Source organism: Carassius auratus, unplaced genomic scaffold (genome assembly GCF_003368295.1).
Source record: "Carassius auratus strain Wakin unplaced genomic scaffold, ASM336829v1 scaf_tig00217231, whole genome shotgun sequence".
Lineage (NCBI taxonomy): Eukaryota > Metazoa > Chordata > Actinopteri > Cypriniformes > Cyprinidae > Carassius > Carassius auratus.
Window position 1 is genome coordinate 1 of NW_020528953.1, and position 24,210 is coordinate 24,210.

At 36.8% G+C, this 24,210-nt stretch overlaps 1 pseudogene; it reads right to left on the reverse strand.

Annotated features, from left to right (window-relative positions):
• Window positions 1-11,221: 11,221 nt before the first annotated feature.
• LOC113100297 (metabotropic glutamate receptor 5 pseudogene) lies at window positions 11,222-14,325 on the reverse strand (annotated as a pseudogene).
• Between the last annotated feature and the right edge of the window lie 9,885 nt (window positions 14,326-24,210).

The following is a 24,210-nucleotide window of genomic DNA, read 5'->3' on the forward strand; positions in this document are numbered from 1 at the left end:
TCCTCTTCTGACTATTATTAATTCCTCATTGTTATTAGGACATGTCCCCAAAACCTTCAAACTGGCTGTTATTAAGCCTCTCATAAAAAGAGCCACAACTTGACCCCAGAGAACTAGTTAATTATAGACCAATCTCGAATCTCCCTTTTCTGTCCAAGATACTAGAAGGTGGTATCCTCACAATTATTTCCTTCTTAGAGAAAAATGGTATATGTGAGGATTTCCAGTCAGGATTTAGACCGTATCATAGTACTGAAACTGCTCTCTTAGAGTTACAAATGATCTGCTCTTATCATCTGATTGTGGGTGTATCTCTCTATTAGTTTTATTGGATCTTAGTGCTGCGTTTGACACAATTGACCACAACATTCTTTTGCATAGACTTGAACACTTTGTTGGCATCAGTGGAAGTGCATTAGCATGGTTTAAATCGTACTTATATGACCGCCATCAGTTCGTAGCAGTGAATGAAGATGTATCATATCGATCACAAGTGCAGTATGGAGTACCTCAAGGCTCAGTTCTAGGGCCGCTACTCTTCACGCTTTATATGTTACCCTTGGGAGATATCATCAGGAAACATGGTGTTAGCTTTCACTGTTATGCTGATGATACGCAGCTCTATATTTCCTCGCAGCCCGGTGAAACACACCAATTTGAAAAACTAATGGAATGCATAGTCGATATAAAAAATTGGATGACGAGTAATTTCTTACTGCTAAATTCAGAAAAAACAGAGGTGTTAATCATAGGGCCTAAAAACTCTACTTGTAATAACCTAGAACACTGTCTAAGACTTGATGGTTGCTCTGTCAATTCTTCGTCATCAGTTAGGAACCTAGGTGTGCTACTTGATCGCAATCTTTCCTTAGAAAGCCACGTTTCTAGCATTTGTAAAACTGCATTTTTCCATCTCAAAAATATATCTAAATTACGGCCTATGCTCTCAATGTCAAATGCAGAAATGTTAATCCATGCATTTATGACTTCAAGGTTAGACTATTGTAATGCTTTATTGGGTGGTTGTTCTGCACGCTTGGTAAACAAACTACAGCTAGTCCAAAATGCAGCAGCAAGAGTTCTTACTAGAACCAGGAAGTATGACCATATTAGCCGGTCCTGTCCACACTGCACTGGCTCCCTATCAAACATCGTATAGATTTTAAAATATTGCTTATTACTTATAAAGCCCTGAATGGTTTAGCACCTCAGTATTTGAATGAGCTCCTTTTACATTATACTCCTCTACGTCCGCTACGTTCTCAAAACTCAGGCAATTTGATAATACCTAGAATATCAAAATCAACTGCGGGCGGCAGATCCTTTTCCTATTTGGCGCCTAAACTCTGGAATAACCTACCTAACATTGTTCGGGAGGCAGACACACTCTTGCAGTTTAAATCTAGATTAAAGACCCATCTCTTTAACCTGGCATACACATAACATACTAATATGCTTTTAATATCCAAATCCGTTAAAGGATTTTTAGGCTGCATTAATTAGGTAAACTGGAACCGGAACACTTCACATAACACCGTACTTTCTACATCATTAGAAGAATGGCATCTACGCTAATATTTGTCTGTTTCTCTCTTGTTCCGAGGTCACCGTGGCCACCAGATCCAGTCTGTGTCCAGATCAGAGGGTCACTGCAGTCACCCGGATCCAGTACGTATCCAGACCAGATGGTGGATCAGCACCTAGAAAGGACCTCTACATCCCTGAAAGACAGCAGAGACCAGGACAACTAGAGCCCAGATACAGATCCCCTGTAAAGACCTTGTCTCAGAGGAGCACCAGGACAAGACCACAGGAAACAGATGATTCTTCTGCACAATCTGACTTTGCTGCAGCCTGGAATTGAACTACTGGTTTCGTCTGGTCAGAGGAGAACTGGCCCCCCAACTGAGCCTGGTTTCTCCCAAGGTTTTTTCTCCATTCTGTCACCGATGGAGTTTCGGTTCCTTGCCGCTGTCGCCTCTGGCTTGCTTAGTTGGGGTCACTTCATCTACAGCGATATCGTTGACTTGATTGCAAATTAAAACAGACACTATTTCAACTGAACAGAGATGACATCAATGAATTCAATGATGAACTGCCTTTAACTATCATTTTGCATTATTGAGACACTGTTTTCCAAATGAATGTTGTTCAGTGCTTTGGCGCAATGTATTTTGTTTAAAGCACTATATAAATAAAGGTGATTGATTGATTGACTTTGACTGACCATAGTTAAAACTCAAATAAATCTCAAACCACATGTTCTGTCATTATTTAATCACCATAATGTAATTCCAAAGCTATTCAACTTTCTTTTTACTGTACAACACAAAAGATGGCATTTTGGAAAATGTCTCAAAAACGTTCCTTATTTAAATTAAGTTTAATTACAACTTTGAAGTATAATCACCTTTTTTATCACGTCTTACCGATATAAAATATAACTGAAATTGGTTAAAATATTTTGATGAGTTAACAGTAATACGAAAAAATATATTATGCCATGACTTATTGATTACTGTATATAATTTTTCCATAATCATCCGATGCCTTAAACTTGCTACATGTTCCTCAAAAGAGCTCAATTAAAACTAGTTATGCATTAATTTCCAAAAAGGACTTCATCAAGGACACGTATGCAAATGAAGACAAGAATGCAACTACAATGCAATTAAAACAAAAATGCAGTGGCATCTTAGAAAAAGACAAGAATTATGATCCTGCACTGAAACAAATTGATGCAGGATTTATAAAAAAAAATAATAATAATCATAAATCGCTAATGAAATTAACAAAGAAACAGCAAATAACACACTGAGCTAAACAAGAAGTTTAAATATTGAAATACTATTTTCTTGTAAATCATGCTTCAGTCTGTTTTATTCACAGCATCACCCCTAAAAAATGAACTAAAATGAAAAATGAATTGGCTATTTTTTTGCATGTTTAGGACTGTACAGCGAGACAAAAGGAGCATGACAAGCATCTGAAGGAGACATGGCAGATGGTGAAGAACGCTAAATTAATGAGAAATATAAATGCAGAATAAAATCAGGATACACCCACACATACACAAACACAAACACACACTATCGCTCTCATCTGTTCTTCTCTTGAAATAAAAAAAAGCTTTTCTTTCATCAGAGCGGAAAAGTGACTCTCTCTCTCCACTTTGATTAATTTCCGCTGCATTTTCCATACAAAAGTGACCTCGTTCATTTCATCTGACCACTGAACAGCAGTTAAAAGGCATAAAAGAGAGAGATGGAGAGCGAGACTGGGCAGATTTCCAGTTCAATCTGAACGGGTGTAACTCAGGTCAGTGCTACCGGAGACGGCTGAATGTTCAGTAAAACCAAGAGATTTCCTCGTAGCCTAATAGAATCAGTGCAGACTTAAAAAACAAGCGTCCTGAAATCCTGACAGTTTTGATCTGCGCATGTTTATTTTGATTTGGTGTGATATTTAGACATCGTGGTTAATTACCGCGGCGAATACCACAGAGATGTGTCTCTATGTGTGTGTGTGAATCCATTAGACGACTTTTAAAGCAAAAGTTCATTCTGTCATCATTTACTCACCGTCATGTTTCTCCACAAGTGTGACCTTCTTTCTCTGGTGGAGAGATTTCACACCGTTCTTTCTCATGCAATTAAAATGAATCGGGGCAGACCAAAAAAAGCATGATAAAATATAAAATTACTACTTATGACTTCTGCATTGTATTGCAAACCAAATGTGCAAGTCATTGCTTGCTGCTTCTTTAAAACTTCTCTGTATACGCAAGACAAAAGATATATCATACTTCCTCAGCTGATGGAGGCGCATGAAGATTTACAAACATGTTTTGCATTACAGGATGTCCAAATGAAGTGTTATCTAATTTAAGATGCACTTATGCATGCATTTCTAGAACAAATATCTATCTACAATTTTGAATAACACTGTAAAGTTTGTTATATGTAAGTGCTGCTGAAGGAGCTTTTTGGCTCAGTGCACGAAAATAAATCTCATTCTGAGAAAATGGTGTTTAAAGATATTGAATTTAAGGTCTTGCTATGAATATGGATTGTAATTGAAATCTACAGACGCAAATAGATAAAGTGCTATAACTAAGTGCTATACTCTGAATGGTTTCTTTCTACTATTCAGAATTTTTTTATGAAACGCCAAAAAGCACAAAATCTCAAAACTGACAGATCCATGAAAAAACAAACAGCCTCTGTAATAGCTCATCTCTTTGCATGACCTACAACAGAGGTATGAGACCCAAAATGAGTTGAATTTTAGCACCTCCGGTTCTTTGTCCTGAAGTCTATTGGGATTTTTGAATAGGTTTTTGGTTAAATGCCTAAAATATTGTCTCTCACTGTAATGCATTTAAAATCTGGCTATCATCTCTCTAAACGTTTGTTTTTAAATGATTTTCTGTCCTTCTACGTTCTTGAATAACTCCTCTATCCTGTCCAATTCAAAACCTAAGATTGCACTCAAACCTCATGACATTTCAATCTAATGTTAATATAACTTCAGGTGAAGCTTCACAGGAACTAGTGGATAATCCTTAAATGCTTTGCTTTCATTTATTTTATTGAAAGATAAATTATAAATGTCTTCAGAGAAAACAAAGACAATCTGATGAAAATGACATGCATTAAAAATTTTTTTTAAATATGTGCCTGAAAATCAACATAAACTCTAAATTGACCCTGTTTACTTTTAAACTTATATGTTTCTGGTTCTCAGTGCACATTATTATCACTATTATATAAAAAGCAAAATATAAATAACGACAATGTTAAAAAGAAGTTATCGGAGTAAAATTGTTTCTGCTACTTAATCTACGTCAGCGGATTGGTCGAGGGTTGTGATGTCACAAATATGATTGACAGCTGTATAGTCCAATGCTCATTAACCTGAGAATTTTTTTAAGAGATAGTGGCAAAACAAAAGCACAGGGGAGAAAGAGAGAGAAAAACGAAACAAAATACACAAAACACACGTGGGACATAACAGTCTACTTCAAATTTTCATATTTATTTCAGTGTGTTCCAATGAATAAAAAAAAAAAGGCAATTGTGAATTTTTATCTCACAATTCAGCTTTTTTTCGCTCAGAACTATGTAATATAGATGTGCAATTCTGACTTTTTTTCTTGCAGTTGCAAGTATATAAAAAGTCAGAATTGTGAGATAAAAAGTTGCAATTACCCTTTGTTTTTTGGTTGAGAAATTTAGCAATTTCTTTTGATTTAAAGTGATAAAATGTTATAGTAAGGACTTTTTTGATATTTTGAAATCGAATATATAAATATGTGTATATTTATACTGTATATTTGCACTACTGAAAGGCCGTGCAGGCTAATCAAAAGTCAAAATTGTTATTGTTTTCTTGAACATACATTTTAACTTTAAAATAAAATGTATTGTGAAGTCAAAAGGTATGCAAACATTGTTTCATGTTGGCTTTACAGAGACGATTTTGCAAAGTCATCATCATGCTGCATGTTTAATCTTTTCTTAGAGCAAGTTTTCAGCATTTAAACCCATCTTTTTCTTTTAAAATTCTTTTAAAATCTCTAAAATCATGCGTAGCCACCCGCAACCATTTAACACCGGCCTCAAAAAAATCAAATGAGAGAAATTAGTCATGGCTGAAATTAGAGCTGGCTTGAGAGCGGATGAGTCTGGGATCATGAAGTCACCGGACGGCCGGAGAGATCAGAATAGATGTTTGTGGAAATGTCAGAAAGCATCAGCAGCGTTGGGATAACAGTAATTCACAAACACATTTTCTCAATCCCATGAGGCTTTGAGATGATCAGCGATTCCTTTTGCCATTTCTATAGGAATAAACTGCAACTAAAAGGGTTTGTGCAAGGAGCCCAACGACGTGAAATCAAAACTGACCCAATTTTCTCACTTAATAAATGTCCCTGCACATATTGTGAGTGATTCATCAGTGCACATTATTCCAAATAAAAAAAAATTGCTTTAATGAAAATGCCTTCGAAACTAATTTTCTGTTCTGCGGGTGTAATCAAGACCACATGGGTGGGACGGATAATATTAAGCAAACTTGATTTTACTGTGAAAAATTTGCAGCCGTGACACTGGTCACCAGGGCATTGTTATACAGTTGCTTTGTGTTTTGTGTGGTTGCCAGGGCATTGCTAATTGGTTGCTTCAAGTGTCTATTATGTCAAAATAAATATATTTAAACATGCATATATTTCCTAACAAGATGAAATGCAAGAAATTGTATTCTATGTTATGCATTAGCTAAAAATGTTCAGATTGCAGCCAGATGCAACCCAAATCATCGTGCAAAACACCACAGACTGAAGACTCCAGCTGTCACCTGTCTGTTTGTAAAACAGGAAGTGTCTGCTGCACGGAAAACAAAGCCACATTTACATTAGAAAGGCTGAAATACTTCAAAAATTCCAACCCCGTTTGCAGAAATGGAAACTAACGGTGAAAAAAACATGCTCCATGACCCCCTGGAGATGCCTTTCAGATTCTGCACTGCTTCATATAAAACACACGCTAAGAAACATACAACTTCTGATATAAAGACTACAGATTCACAAACCTCCGGAAAGGTGAGGAGTGCAATTCCAGGGCCACATGCATCACCAGGCCGTTTGCTAAAATAACTGTTTTTAAACAGGTTTCCTATACTGTCATTGGGCAGATAAACAGATAGTCCCGCCCCTAACTCTCGCTATTGGTCCATCGGTTGAGTCAAATTAGCTGTTTTTGCCTGGCAGAGATGAATCTAGAAATATATTAAGGTTTTAGATAATTGTGGCTGCGTATTAAACTGATGAAACACTTAACCTTAAAATATCTATTCCTACATTAATACATACAGACAAAATCATGTAGTTGATCCCATCAGAAAAACGTTTAGCTCATTTTTTTTACCCTAAAGTATATATTATGTATACAATAATATGCATGTATGTATGTATATATATTTATTTAGAGAAAGAGAAACAATATTGATAATCGTAAAATATAAATAAAATATAATAAATAAATACAATTATATATATATAGTTATACTATTATATATACATTTTATTTGTCACAGTAAATTTATTTCAGAATGATTATATAATATAGTATTATACATGTAGATAATTTTTATTATTATTATCAGGTTTTATAATTCTCATTACTGTAAATCTACATTTTGCATTATAATAAGACATCAGAGAGAAATTTTAATAAAATAAAATTAAAACACGAATAGTCTTAAAAATAGGATTAATTTTCTTAATTGCCATTTCTCTTTAAGATATCAGTTCTTATTTGATTTCTTTCGATTTTGGGGTGAAATATGACCCAGACATGTTTTGGCCAGATTCACCCTCTAAGAGACAGTCTGAATTGAATCCGATTGGCATCACAGATAGAAAAACATAAAAACAAAATTAGCCAGTAGAACCAAACGAGGCAGGACTGTATGTTCTTAAGTGGCACCGTGTCCTTTTGCGCTTTGGCCGGAGTCTGTTATGCAGCACTGCGTGTGTCGCTGAGAAAGGGTTTGAGACTGTGCTCCTCGTAAAGGTTCCTGTGGCTTGTTAAGGGCACATTCTGTGCCTCGTTAAGCCAGCTGTGTTCCTGCGCTCATCAGCGCTAGTGGCTGATAGAAACGATGCAAACGCAGCTCGCATCTCTCTCTCTCTCGCTCACTCCATCCACCCACGCAGCTCAGAGTTTACAATTCAAATGAAAAGGACAGAGAGTGAAAGAAGGTAGAGAGGTTGCCATGGAGAATATGCCGGTTTGTCATTAATAATCATTCAAAATATTCTCATTCACACTGAAGTCTGAGAAACAAAGAGACGCATCTCTCCTACAGGACCAGCGCATAAACAAGTGCTTGCAGGTGTGTATCACTGTGTGTGTGTGTGTGTGAATGCAGCCAAGCAGGTAAAGGGATCAAAAGAAAAGAAACAGATCGAAACGAGACGAGAGAGCAGCCCAGAGTCACGATGAAACCCTCGCTGGAGCGCTTACTCTTCAAAACCAGAACCAAAACACCTCAATGTGACAGCTTTACTAACCTCACGTTCTATATTTCACAACACCTCGCTTATCTTCTGATGTTACTCGCTCACTAGTGGATGCTCTGCAGTGAATGGGTGCCGTCAGAATGAGAGTCCAAATAGCTGATAAAAACATCATAATAATCCACAGCACTCCAGTCCATCAGTGAACATCTTGACAAGCCAAAAGCTGTCCATAACCCATAATAACGTTCATCCACTGTTGTCCTCTCACATCATAATTTACTTGTAAATGCTGCTTGATCTGTGTAGCTTCCTCCCCTGATTCAGACGAGATTGTTTTTTCGAAAGCAGTAGTATGGATAGAGGACTCATATTTTAGCTGGAAGCAATGGTGTAAAGTTAAAACGCGTTGATTGATTAGTTTCTTACAAACATGCAGCTTTTGGCTCCACAAGACATTCACTGATGGACTGGAGTGTTGTGGATTATCGGGCCATATTTTAACGATCTAAGCCTATGGTGTAAAGTTCACGGCACAAGTGCACTAAGGATGTGTCTGAATCCATTTTTGCTAGTTTAACCATGTGAACAATGGTCGTGCACCGGGCACATGGTCAAAAAGGGTTGGAGCTATTCTCTTAGTAAGTCATGGGTGTGTCTTGGGCGTGACATGCAATAAACCAATCAGAGTCTCATCTACCATCCCTTTAAAACCAGTTGCGTTCAACAAAATGTGTAAGAATCAACCTTTGTTAGTCACAATTTAAGCAAATTTTTGGCAATAATCCAAAAGCCAATGGAAAAATAGAGGTTTTTGTCGAGGGGTCCAGATTGTTGATCATTTATGGGCTGGCCGACAAAATTATCACCACTTCAGCACTCTATGATGTCATTGTTCTAAATGGAACCTTTGTTTTTAAAGTGATAATTCACCCAAAAAAGAATATTCTCTCATCATTTACTCATTCCAAACCTGTATGACTGACTTTCTTCTGTAGGACAGAAACAAAACAACAAAATTACAGCCCATTTTGTGATCCACGGTAGAAAGGAATGAAATGAGGGTCAGAATGACAACAGAATTTTGGCGAACCATCCCTTTAAAAAAAAACAGAGTTCCGTTTAGAACCATGACATCACTGAAGAACCTTTCAAAATTCCACTAAGAACATTTCTGGGTACACTATCATTTTAAGACTAAGCATGTATGATGAGCTCCTCAGATGTCCTAAAACTGAATTATTTCTATTTCACTTTCTGCTCTTCTCTAATATTCTTCTCCTAATCGTGCTATTTGGCTTTCTCTCCGTTACGGCCGTCTCTCACTCCCCCGCCCCTCTCCATCTCCGACTCTTTTCCAGCGCTCGTCTCATGCCACTCTTTTTCTGCTTTTAAATTCCACCCAATTTAGTTAAACTAATCTCTCTTCCATCCTTCAATTGCTCTCTCCACAGCTGCTTATTCCTGAGAGGAGACGGTATGAGACGCGCAGACAGAGAGACGGATGCGAGCGTGGGAAGAGAGCTGAAGTCCTTGAGGTCTTAAGTGAAGGTTACACTCCACCAGATTCTGACACAAACACACACACACACACACACACACTATGTTCTAAATGATGATTAGGAACACAATGGCTTCATTTACCATGACTACTGTGTGTGCTCTCCCAGCATGCTTTGCAGAAGAGATGGCCATAACCATGTCTGATGTTATTGATGCCGAAAATCATTGGCATCCCTTAACAGATCAAATCTGTCAAAATTTTAATGTGCGTATTCAAATGAAAAAAATGAGATTTGAAAGCTATCAGCTACTGAAAGCTATTCAGTCTGTTTAATACACTAAAATACTTTATGACTTCAGGCAACTTGGAATATAGTGCGTTGTTCATATGGACCAATTTTTGGTGTTTTTTAATTTGGTGTAATTTTTAGAGAATCTTTTGTTGCATTTTTTTTGTCCATTCATTAACAGGTATGTCTGGGTGTCTTTTTGCCCATTTATCTGTGTGTGTGTGTGTGTGTGTGTGTGTGTGTTTGTGTGTGTGTGTGTGTGTGTGTTTACCAGTTCAGTTTTACACTGTCTGCCATCTTAATTAAGTCTGGGACACATTCCAGGTCCTCAGCTTTTGGGACCAGTCAGTAAAAGTGCTTACAACTCTGAACCACATGCACACACACACACACACACACACACACACACAGTCTCTTGAGTCTCAGAGATCAGACGTGGAGTGGGGTGGGGGGGGGGTGTTTCTGGATCCATCTAATACAGTGGGATGAAAGGAGAGCAAGTGGAGTCGGGGGATGGAAGTACATCATGTGTTTGTGTGTGTGTGTGTGTGAGAGAGAGAGAGACCTCAGAGGAAAAGAAACATGTTTAGGTGTAAGAACAGAGTCGTAAGCCTGGAGCATCTGAAGAGCAGAGCTATGACTACAACTAAAACTAAAATTGAAACTACTGCTTTAAAAAAATATATAAAATATAAAAAAAGTAAACAAAAAACTAACACTATATGAAACAAAAGCCATCGAAGACAATCGTCTAAACTCTGAAAACTATCCCAATCATCTCAGTGGTTGCTCGACTAGTGCAGCATTTTCTCAGAAGCCGATCACTTGAGCTCTAAATGTCATGTGATAAACTTTTAGTCACACTTGTTTAGTCACACAAGTGTTTCTTTTTGTTTTACTCTTTATAGATGTCCACACACACACTTCACAAACATCTTAACGCACAATTCCCATCTGACACTAAAAGAGTCCACAAAGACAGAACACATGTGACACTTCTGTAACAGACACCATGCACATCGCGCCTCATCGCTGTCGTGTGTGTGTGTGTGTGTGTGTAGCATGTAGCAAATCAAGTCATATTTTAGCTATGAGTTTGCAGTTTAAATGGAATTTTAACGTCACTGAATCCAATTCACAAACCAAAGACTGATTTTTGCAATGAAACATTCAAAAAGTTATTGAAAGCAATTCACAAACAAATTACTCTTTTGATCAAACTCCAGTAATGAACTGGTGAAAAAAGACTCTTATCATTGCAATAAATTGTCAAGAAGGCTGACATGTAGAATCAGTCTAATGAATTAGTCACTGAATCCAATTCATAAACAAAAGACTCTTATTATGTAATTATTGTAATGAATTGGTCAAAATGACTCACAGACTTCAGCTGAATGAGTCTGAATCCGCTTACTGACTCACATCTGGATGTTGACCATGTAAATGAATCACTCACCCTCAGTGTGGATGGCAGATACGTAGGTCCAGTTGTATCTCTTCACTATGTGCACCATGGCTCTGGCCTGCTGGATGTCTGATGGGACGACCCTCATGAAGTATTTGTAGAGTGATTTGTCGCTCAGGTCCATACTGGTGGCGGAGTAAGCGATCTGCGGGATATTAAACAGCTGCAGTAAATTCTGCACTTGAATGGCCACTGAACTTGAACCCGGACCGATCAGCCCCACGATTGGCTTCTTGCCCTTCATGGCCGTGGCTCCCGAATCCGCGCACCTAGTCCCGCCCCCAGCCTCCTCGCCTTCATCAGCAGCAACCAGTGAGTCCCGTATGAATTCAATGCTTTGCTCCAGAGCAACGGAGGAATGCCAGCAGGAGTCTCGGATCTCGCAACCCAGCGTGACGTTGGGGAGGATTTTGGGGTCGGCATTGATTCGGTCCAGCGTGTGCATCATAGCCTCCACACGCTGGATGCCATACTGCTCCCGAACCGCCCCGCATTTGCGCTCGTGCACTTTGTCGGCCGGGGGCTGGTGGTGGACGGAGAAGAGAGCGCCGATGATGATGTCACCGGGGATGTGGGCGACGACGCGTCGCTCGTTGGACTGGGCCACCGCCGCCAGGGACACCAGTCGCCAAAGCAAAACCGTAAAGAGATACAATCTGACCATATCGGAGTAAATTCTGTTCCTGTTCAGGCCAAAGACGCGCTCACAGCGAAGAAGTTCAGTCCTGTTGCTTCACTCCTTCTCTGAACTTGCTATTTCTGACTGCACAAAAACGGGATTCTGGAATCATGCGGCTTTTATGAACTGTGCTGTCATTTGTCCGAAAGCTTCTGTGACGACCCTGAGAAGGATGCTGGGTCGTTGCCGTGGCAACCTGGAGCTGGGGACGGCATGAGATGAGGGGCCTCATAACCTTGAATGAGAGGAGATGGACACAGCAATGTTATTATTTGCACACAAACAGACATGGGAAATGCACAATGAAAAATGATTTCTCAAAGTTGTAAATCAGATTAAGATTATAAGAGCATTTTACAATAAAATACGATCGCTTTTTCACACTTAATTCAATATATTTGCAGTTTTTTTAAATAGAAAATTTTATCAAATTAATGTTTTTTTTTTTTTTTTTAAATGTACTAGTTATTTCTGAGTGAAAACGGTTTCTAAAGTATTGTTTAATGACATCGTTCTACAGGAAATCTGTTTTTAAAACATAAAAGTGTCATACAGTTGGTGTAGGATTTACTTTTACTCTGAAATTGCTAGTAAATATCACAAATTAAAATTTTGTACTAGAAACAAGAACATACTCTATCATAATTTTTGTTATATTGACAACTCAGTTTACACATTTATAAAATTTGTGAAAATTTGTTTCTACACCAGTTTTTTTGTGTATATGATTGCAAGTTCATCTCTGATGTAGAGGTTTCAGTGTATCACGATGTATTGTATGAGTCTGAAAGTGCAATGAAAAAGCCAGCATTGCTACATAGCTGAGAAAGCTTTCATACCCTCGACATTAATAAAAAAAACACTTATTTTGGCTGTCAGAACCATTCATTCCAACTGCAGACCACATAGAGACCAAAAATGAGTTGACAATTTTTCAGAATAAAACCAGGAGAGCATTTACAGATTGAATGGACTTGTACTGCGTGGTTTTCACAAGCAACTCATTTTAGTCTCACAGCAATTGCATCTGTATAAATAAACACCAGCATAAATTAATTTGCTCATTCAGCTGCATTCAAGGGCCAGTTTCAAACCGCAGATTGGACCCTCGGTCCTTGTTAAAATGTGGGGTCCATTAGAGAGACGATGAAAAAGCTGCCTCGCTTTCGAATAAAAGATTATGGCAAGAGCTGAATGGAAGGGAGAATAACTAATGCATCACACTGAACCCTCCTTCTGCCTCCGGCATAAAAGAAACAATAGGAGGGGAAACAAACTGCAATCCCACAAAAAAACTCGCCAATATCAGGCATTCGCATTGAAATCGTGCTGGCATTTATTGCACACTTCATTTAAATTAAAGCAAATGCCAGGATGATAAGGCAGAGAGCTCCACTCAAAGACCGAACGGGACGGATGAGAGTGAACGACCTTGCCGTTGATCACCGAGAGAACGGGAGCTTTGCGCTGTCCGCGGTGCTGAAACGCATCACACTGCAGTGGCCACAGAACTCCATGTGCTCAAATGCATCTCATAAACAACCTCCATTATCTCCTCAGTCTTGTTAAGACATATTTAACATCGCAAATATAACATTCGTACTAAGCCATACATGCAATGCACATGAAATTGCACATGATACATTCCCAGTAAGTCACACTGGTACCCATGCAACCGACATGCTCGCGGTCGGTCGATAATCTGCAGAGAGCCAAACACAGAAAGAGAGCGCGCGTTCCTCATTCCAGAACATCATCGCTTCCACAGATCCAAACTCGCGCGCAGAGCGTGCGTCCGTGCGCATCTGCGTATCTGTGGTGATGTTCTGGTGACGGTTCTTCTTACCTGCCCAGCGCCACAATCCACTAAAGTCACGGATGGCGCGTACTTCCCACAGGTGTATTGTCGGAGATTTGGGGTCGGTAGCCCGGTAAACGGCGGGGCACCGGAGAGCCACAGCTGTTGTGTCGTCTCGTCTTCTTGGCACGCACTAACACTGCCGAAGCGTGATCAGGCACACACATCCCAGTCCGCGACTCAACCCCTCCCACCCGTGAACCCCGAGACTGGCTGTATCCAACCGACCACGGCACCTGCAAGCCTGCGCTTCTCCTCTCCTCCTCACGTCTAGTGCTGATTATTTACACTGATTATTTTATCACTAAATGTTTAAACGTGAGACAAACGACCATGGCATGGCGCGAAACACGCGTTTCTGCTGTTGTGCATGAATGGGGCTCTAACGCATGTAATGGGGTGCCTGCTTATGAGTGACAAAATGTTTAATTATTTTTTTTGTTTCGGAGCCTCATCGAGGAGCAAGATCCCATATGTTTTTAAAATATGGGGGGGCCTCACACCAATCCCTGCGGTACCCCACCTCAAAAAGGCACAAACCAGCAGAAGACCACCACCTTGTGGCACTTCACTATTCGGGACTGATATATAAATTGGCTCTTTTCAAAGTCTAAGGGATGATGTTTATTTAATTCGGTGGATTTAAGATCAGGTGCGGGCTAAATTAACACCAGTTTGAATATATAAGGAGTAACTTGCGGCGAAATGAAAGCATAAGCTAGTTCACCCAAAAATTAACACATTGTCGTTATGAAGATCGTTCCAAACCTGTATGACTTTCTTTCTTCTGTGGAACATAAAACAGTATATTTTTAAAGAACGTTAGGGGTCAACCAAAGTTTAAAAATATCTTCTTTATAGAACCGAACTGTTATTTTTTTTACACGTTTGGAACTATATAAAGGAGAGTAAATCATGATAGAATTTTAATTTTAGTGTAAACTAGCCATTTCAAAAAGGTAAATTAGATTTTCTCATGAGCTAAGAAAAGAGAGTGAAAGAAGACTGCTGTAATGTACCAGTTGAAATACAGAATATATCATATTATTATAATTTTTAAAACATTAATTAAAGAAACTTTAAATAGTAAATATTTAGCAAACAAAAATGAAAAAGTCGATTTATTTATTTATTTTAATATTAATTAAATTTTAATTATTTCTGAAAGCAATTTAAGAAAATATGCTATGATGACAACAGTTTAAGTTACTCACCAGGAAACTTTATTTTCTGGAGTCTGTTTCAAGCCAGCATGATGTTGCTAAAGCTACTACTCGATCTGGAAGAGCGCGTCACTTCTACTAATCCACTTTTCACCATGGCAACCGCTGAATCTTAGTCGCGCGGCGTCGCCCACAACCGCGGATTTATTTTCCCGCTCGTTTTCACACCTGAGTTTAAAACACAAAACGGCGCGGTTAGTCGGTCGATATCTCGTGTGTAACTCCTCTCGTAGCCCAGTGCGTCATTATATGTGCGGGCACGAGTGGATAAAGCGGTGGCTGCTTTACCGAATGGGGCTTTTTAGCCAAATTGGCTTTGAGCTTCGCGCGGGATTAATGTGCCCGCCAACTGCGCGCGGGATTAACGACCGTTAAAAGGGCAAAACCACTCCAGAAGCTTCCTGTGATGTTTACCACAATATCATTCCTCATAAATCTCTCTACATTTCTCATACTCACTCAAAGTCGTAATTTATATCCTCTCGATTTCACCCCTTTACCTTACTGAGAAAAGCATGAGTTAGTCTAGACTGTTTTTTTTTTCAGCAGGACACAAAAAACAGGTAACCTTCCTAATCAGTTTCTCCAAGTATTTCTCTTAAATGTCTGACTGAGGTGGCGTTCAGTGAGCTCACCACAAGATGGATTACAGCGGAAAATCTGCTTCCATATTCACATGTAAACATAAAAAAAGGAATAAACAATATGCTGAACACTAAGCCCACGCTAAACCCAACCATATTTCAAAACTTACCCAACAAAAGCAATCACATACTGCAAACTATAAGATGCTGTGAGGGCTGATATAACACATGTATTTCTACATATATATTTGATTGTTTTCATATATATTATACATGTGTATTGTGGAGCTGTCAGAAGGACTGTGGCTCACTAACAAGGTCAAAAGTTTTATTGCAAATATCTATCTATCTATCCATCCATCCATCCATCCATCCATCCATCCATCTATCCAAACAAAAATCCCAATATAGCTTTAAGGTAAACAAATTAACACAATAAAACCACTCTGGAATACGAAGGTTTACTAATGATTTTCCAGAAAGGTCAAACTGTGTTCTCAGGACAAGAGTTGCCTACTTTTCATGATTGTCAAGTTGGGGCAGGTTGTCACATGCAATTTTAGAATACACACAATTATTAATTGCATGTAGTCCAGAATGATGGTTCGATATCATTGCATGAATCATTTTATGTTATATAATTACAGTTAAATTTCACCAAATGGCCATTAAACAGGCTATTATACTTTTAAAGGAAAAGTTTACCCCAAAAAATGACAATTTGCTGAACATTTACTCACCCTCAGGTCATCCAAGATGTAGATGAGTTTGTTTCTTCATCAGGTTTGGAGAAATGTAGCATTGCATCAGTGTCTCATCAATGGATGCTCTGCAGTGAATGGGTGCCGTCAGCTGATAAAAACATCACAATAATCCACAGCACTCAAGTCCATCAATTAAAGTCTTGTGAATCCAAAAGTTGTGTTTGTAAGAAACAAATCCATCAAGACATTTTTAACTTCAAACCACCAGCTAAAATAGGAGTCCATCACTTGTTGTCTATCACATCAAAATCCACCCACATATAGTTTAGAGCTGTTTTTGCTTGTAATAGCAGCTTGATCTGTGCAGATTTCTCTCCTAAAAGCATATCCTATATCTCATTGTCACAACATACCCCTCTATTAGAACAAGTTATCATAAAAGATCAGAAAATGTAAATAACATTCAATACTTTTTTTTTTAATATAATTTTCTTTAGCAAAGACTATTTAAAATCATTTACTCAGAATATTATACATTTATTCAAAGCAACTTACAGTGCATTCAGGCTATACATTTTTTTTAATCAGTAGTGTTGCCTGGGAATTGAACCCACAACCTTTTGCGCTGCTATTGCAATGCTCTACCATTAATGCATTACCATTAGTTTTAGAATGGTAGACTATACACAATATTTTAAAACAATTAATACAACTGGCCGGTATCATTAGAATCAATACTAATGCAAAACCTCCTCCCGCTGAAATCATGTGACCCATCTAATCCCTGTTCACTTGACCGCTGGTTGATCATCCAAATGCTCAGAGACGCATCAACCCGCGCTGGAAAGCTGCTAATAGCATTATGCTTGTTAATTATAGAATTAGCATGATTGAGACTGCAGAGTGTAGGCTTGTAATAAATTACACTCAGATGCTGGAAAGCTTCCTAAACGCTTCTTAGAAAGTACAAGAGTAATTGTTCAATGGCATCTGGGGTCAGGTTACTATGGAAACCCCTCCTATCCGCTCTTAAAGGCGTAATGACGAGTAATCAGAGGCTCAAGTGTGTAATTGAGTCCTCATGCACATGCAAGAATACACACAAACACAAACACATTAAGTCAAGCAAACTCCAAGACAGTCCGACATTCAAAGTTCAAACGAGACCGAACCCACACACACACACACACACACACACACACTTGTAATTTAAACAGAAATCATTCATGAAGTACATGTCAGCTTCCTGAATTACTCTTAAACACACACAAACACACACTCAGAAGCTGGATGCGTGCGTGGGAAGAGCCGCTCAAACTGGTGTGAGAGTGACTCACGGTCTGCTGTTCAGCTTCATGGAGTCACATTAAAGGCTGTTCTCACATCACACACTGGCTGTGAATCACTGATGCTTTAGGGAGGGTCTGAAGCCTGTAATCAAGGCTTTACGCCCATTAAAAATACATATCATTTATTTAAAAGACAACATTCTTTTTACGTTTCAATGGCAAAGTTTCAGTAATGACAAAGCACAAACTTGCCACTAAATATAGTTGCATTCTGAAGTAACCATGACGACAGTCGCTTTATTCAGGAGGAGCCAAAAGTAACAATTTAGGAATGAACCAATGAAAAATGTTTGAATATAAATGAGAATTCGAATATTGATGGTACACTGACAGAGCATGACAAGTATTGTTATCACTTTATTTTTATATAACACACATATATATTATAATCAGGATTGTTATTGTCAACTAAAACTATGAAACACCATTAAATGTTTTTTTTTTCATTGAAATAAAGCTGAAACAAAATAATAAAGAAAACTTTATTATTATTAAAAGTACTAAGATAAAATTTCTAAAACTAATCAACCAATGAAAACATGTTGTTTTACTTCTAATCTGAATATCGGGACGTTACCAGAAGGTACACTGACAAAACATGACAATTTTATAATTTCTTTACATATATCACAAATATATCATAATCAGAATTGTTAACGGTTAATAAAACTAACAATATTGAAAAGCAAAATGAAACCAAAATTGAAGATAAATAGTTATAAATAGATATAAATAGATAAAGTTAAATAGAATTATTACAAAAAGCAAGTTATAAAATATTAAATTTATATATTATATAAAATAGAAAATTATTATTGTTACTGTTCATAAAACTATCAATATTTAAAATTGTTTCTGAAATATAAAATGAGAAATGTTGCCTTGGCAAATAACTAAAATAAAATAAGTTACAAATAATTTAATAAATAATAAATAATAATAAAAATGAACAACAAACAACTGAACAATATAAGTTTACCAAAACATACATTATAGTCAGTATAGTTATTATTAATTAAAGTAACACTATTAAAACATTTTTGTTAAGTAAATATATAAAACATATAAACAAATATTAAACAAAAAACCTTAAGTTAAGCAAAAATTTTAAACAAAATGTTTAATAACTTTTACCACTAGTACCAAATTAGCACTAAAACTATTAAAATTGAAAGTAAAATACAATTTAAAATAACACAATAAAAAAGCACATTACAAATGACTTAAATGAAAATCAATACAAAGACACAAATGAGTGCAAAAATTTTTCAGATCCCTTTTATTCTCCAGTAACTTCATTCTGCTACTGATTTTCACAATTGAATCAGTTCTCTGCATCTGTTTGTGTTGTCTTTCCTATTGCACTTATATTCCCCAGTATGTGAGACTGCAGAAGTAGGAACAGACTGAAGCTCAGTGTGCTTGTGAACTGAAGGCCAGCGGTGATGTGATGTTGTGAGTGGGTGGCGTGTGCCGAGAGAGATTATCTTTCTACAAATATGACAAAACCCATAAAAATGACAGTAAATCAATTACTCAATGGCGTCTCAAAATGACATTGACATAATCTCTGTTGCCATAGAAACACAGATGATATATATAAAGATTCCTGCGTCTGAAAAGCTGCTAGCAATAAGTGACGATTACAGGGACATGAGAGGAAGCGTATCTCCATCTGCAGCCACATGCAGTGCTGTCCAAAGTCTCAGTCAATCATACTGATTTCGTTTATATTATTATGTTTTACAGCTTTCAGGACAGTAGCTGTATGGCTTTAAATCAATCCTTTGATTTAGCTTTCTAACATCTTGTTCATTTAACCAGCTGATTAAGGTCTACACAGAAATAAACCTTTAATAGGAAAATAATCTACTGTTAAAAAGTTTCAGTGTAGCTTTTTAGGCATTTGTTATAAACGGTTTCAACTGAAATATTGTGTTATTTTAGTATCATAGTGTCATACTTAACTTTTTCATGACCAAGCCTCATGATCACCAAAGAAGCAAATTCACTGTAAAAACTGTATTTGTGTAATTCTGTATATCGTGAAATATTATTAGATTATTATTTGATTTAAAATAGCTGTTTTCCAAGTGAATATATTTTAAAATGTAATTTTTTTCCTATGGTTCAATGCTGAATTTTTTTAAGCAGGCTTCAGTGTCACATGATCCTTTAGAAATCATTCTAATACAGTGATTTGCTTTTTTTAATTTTTTTTTTTACTTCTGATTATTATCAATGTTGAAAAACAGTTGCTCTGGGTCATATTTTCATGGAAACTGGTATATTTTATTTTTCAGTATTATTTGATAAATCAGAAGTTCAAAAGAAAAGCATTTATTTCAAAAATACATATTTTGCTATCTTTGCATTTAAATGTCTTTATTGTCAAAACAAAACAAACAAAAAAACGGTAGTGTATAAGCATTAAAAACTGACATCTGGCCCCTTTAGTTAAAGCTTTCCTTTCATAACCTGTGATTTCCACCATGTAGAGTTAGAGCCACCCGTGTTGCATTTAACCAGCTGAAGTGGTCTCCTCCAGTCAGACTAAATCACCATACAGAGGTCAATCACAGGAACTCCTACAGATGGCTCTGATGAGGAAATGACTGAAGCAAGCAGAGTTTCTCTCCATTCAGTGAGTGTCTTGGCTTCTATCCAGTGACTGGCACAAGTTCACGTCACACTGCCTCCTGTAGACCACTCGAGGTATTAAAGTCAAATTCACTGCTTCTGGAGTGTTTGCAGTCGGGCAGCAGGCCAGTGTCTCTGACATGAAGAACTATCTTATATTTACACTACAAGTCAGTCAAATATCATTTATCATGCTGAAATAAACCATAGCTTTCCAAAAAAAAAAAAAAACGACTTTCAGTGAATCTGAAACCAGTACTCATGAATATTAAGCATTTGGCGTTCGCCAGGGGTGGTTCTAGGGTGAGTGGAGATCTGGGGCTTAGTCCAGAAAAATCCATGTATGTGACTTTTTTATTTTAATAAATCAGAAAGATTTACCTTGTTTAAAATATACAAAAACAATAAAAACAAAAACAAATTTAAAACATTTTATTTAAAGTATTGAGGAAAATACATTTGCTTTTTGCAAACAAAAATTAAGAATTGCAAAACAAATGAAACAGCGCGAAAGCAATGATTTTGCAATACATATTTTCCATGGTCATATCTATTCATTTATTTGCAACGCTGCTTTAAATTTGCGTGTCAGTCTGAGCTTGCGATGACATTTTCCCTTTGTGCTTCACTTTTCTGCACATCTCTCTTTGTGGCACTGTTTTGACGCGGGGGCGGAGTCAATGGACGGGGGCGTGTACAACATGCCTCCATGGAAGTGACGTCATCGGCCCTAGACGCAGCTCACTGATCCAGGTCCTGTCATGATGAGCAGAGACTTTCGAGTGGATCGTTTATTTTTATTCAGTAGCATTAAAACATTCATGTTTTCATTTTATTTACTTTATTAACAAATGTATATGTATTAGCAGCGTTTGCTCAAGTTAAAGAAGTTGTTAACATGAACATCTGCTGTTTATTTCTCTCAATGTGCAGTTCGGGAGTTCGTAGCGGGTTCGCGAATCATTTGAGTCATCTGACTCCAGTTTGGGAGGTGGAGCGGGATCGCGAATCAGTTCGGGAGTTCGGAGCTGTGTGTGTGTGTGTGTGTGTGTGTGTGTTTCCTAAAGACTGTGCTATGCAACGGTTAACTGTTAGATGTTCAAAATGTAACGTTAAATCAGACACAATTTAAAACCGAAAAATAGATATAATACTGAGATTAAAAGTTACAGATACCTGAAGCTGTCATATCTTGGCGTTCAAGTGTTTTGGCTGGGGGGGTTTACTTCCTTTTTTGAAGAAGAAGAAGAAGATGAATTTTGCAATGTCCATTTTAATTTTCAAATAAATTGATCTAGTAAACTCATACACGCCAACAAACCGCCTGCCTCAAAAAGATTTGATTGGCTGGATCGTACAGACGCTCGTCGATGGTTGGCCAGTTTACATGTCAGTCATAAGCACTAGAATCAGTGGGCGGTTTTCGTCGGGTGTGAATGACAACGCGTAACTTACTTGGGTAAATTTACAGACACTGTGGGCGTGAGAGTCGAGGGATATTTATTTATTTATTTAAATTCTAATATAAATTACTTTATTGGGCATGAAAACTCATTGATACTGAACTTTACTGAAAACATTCGGGGCTCCAGCCCCCTTAGCCCACCCCTAACGCCGCCCCTGGCGTTCGCAATATACTGTTATAGTTTTATAAATATTTTGATTCTGTTTTTATTTTTATACATTCAATTTTAATTTCTTTTATCTATTTATTATTTATTTATTATTATTATTATTTTTATTCTTTTTTTTAAATGTATGTCTATACAGATTTTATCAGTTTTTATTTAGTTTTAGTTATTTTAGTGGGCCAGTATATCTAATTTATACGAATAACCTTTTTATATTTAGACTTCACTTAATCTGAAATCATTCCTTTTTTTTTCTTTCATTTTTAGTAATATATATATATATATATATATATATATATATATATATATATATATATATATATATATATATATATATATATATATATATATATAATGTGTATGTATATATGTTTGTGTTTGTGCAGATTTTATCCATTTTTTATTTCATTTTTGTTATTTTAGTACATCAAGTTTCATTTTTTTATTTCATATTTATTTAAATTAATGAAAATATAAGGTTCCGTTTTAGTTAAATATAAAAATACTGTTGCCAACGTAAAACAATATTTCTGTAAATGTCATTAACAGAATGATTATGATGCACCATGAAGCAAAAACAGTGGCCTTAAAAGTATTAAAAGTACTTTTTCAATTTCTGAATATCATTAAATGAAAATAAAAATATCAGAAGTAACTTTTTCTGGGCCATTTTTAAATCACATGTACTTATAACATTTCACTAGAAAAGTATCACAATAAAATTATTTTATTAAACCTAAAAACATTAAATATTTTCTCAAAATGTGCTTTCATGATAACTTTCTTTCAAATGCAGGGCAATAAGGATGTATTCTCATCAGATGCAGTTGCATTCAGACATTCCTAAGCAGCTCAATTCTTTTATGGGCCACTCTTTGCATCATGAATGAAATGCACAAACCGTTTGATTGTGTAGATGGACCCTGACTGTGGAGAGAGAGAAACCCCACGGCCGTAGTAATCCTGTGACGCGGGATTATCTGCACCTCGTGCTCACTACACTAACATGTGACAAGCTTATGATCTGAGAAAGCTAAGAGCACTATACCTTCAGCTTCACCAAACGGCACATGAGAAAACATATGACACACATATAGAGCTAAATACACTTCATCAACAAGAGCATCAGAAGTACAACAATTGTCTAGAAAATATACCATGATGACACCATAGTTTGGACATGTAGCATGGCATTCTTCATTAGTTTGAGGTTCAGTGCAAATAAATGATTATTAAGTCTTTTTTATTCTCTATAAAAAAAAAACGCTTATGGAAAATTTTCAGAAGTGCATTATGAATTGAATTGAAGTTGCTCATGAAAGGGTCTAACCGAATCCAAAAATATAAATTATCATCAAATACATGTGCTTTAGCATAAATATGGATGTGATTTGACAAATTTGCAGGAGTATAAAACTGAAAAAATTAGAATAATAAAAAATTGCCAATAATATATTACTGTTCAGAAGTTTAGGGTCAGTTGAAAAAATATTATACTTTTATTTATCAGGGATGCATTAAATCAAAAGTGATTAAATACATTTATAATGTTACAAAAGATTTCTATTTCAAATAATGCTGTCCTTTTGAACTTTCTCTGTGTCTCTGTTTCCACAAAACTTGAAGCAGTACAACTGTTTTCAACATTGATAATAATCCAAAATGTTTCTTGAGCAGCAATTTGGCTTATTATATGATTTCTGAAGATCATGTGACACTGGAGACTGGAGTAACGATGCTGAAAATTCAGCTTTGAACCACAGAAATAAATTACATTTTATTATATATTACAATAGAAAACATTTATTTGGAATTGTAATATTATTTCACAATTTTATAGTTTTTACTGTATTTTGATCAAATAAATGTAGCCTTGTTTAGCATAAGAGCCTTCTCTTAGAAACACTCAGATAATCTTTCTGGCCCCAAACAGTTGATCAGTTGCGCATATGCAATACACGAGAAGAGAAATCAAATATGCATTTAAGCTTGCATGCATTTAATGCATAAAACAAGCTAAACTCTTAAATTTGACCACCAATATTGTCTCTACCATACACCAGCAGGCTGCAAAACAATGTTTCATCTGTACATCATCATTAACTGTGTTGACTTTGCTGGTTATTGGGTTAAAATGCCTGTTTTCAGATGAAAGGATTTCCTTCCCAAACTGTAAATGAAATGATCTCACGCTGGACTCGCGCACAAGCATTCCTCAGAGTCCCGAGACCGAACACAAGCAGGGGTCACTGATTTCATCC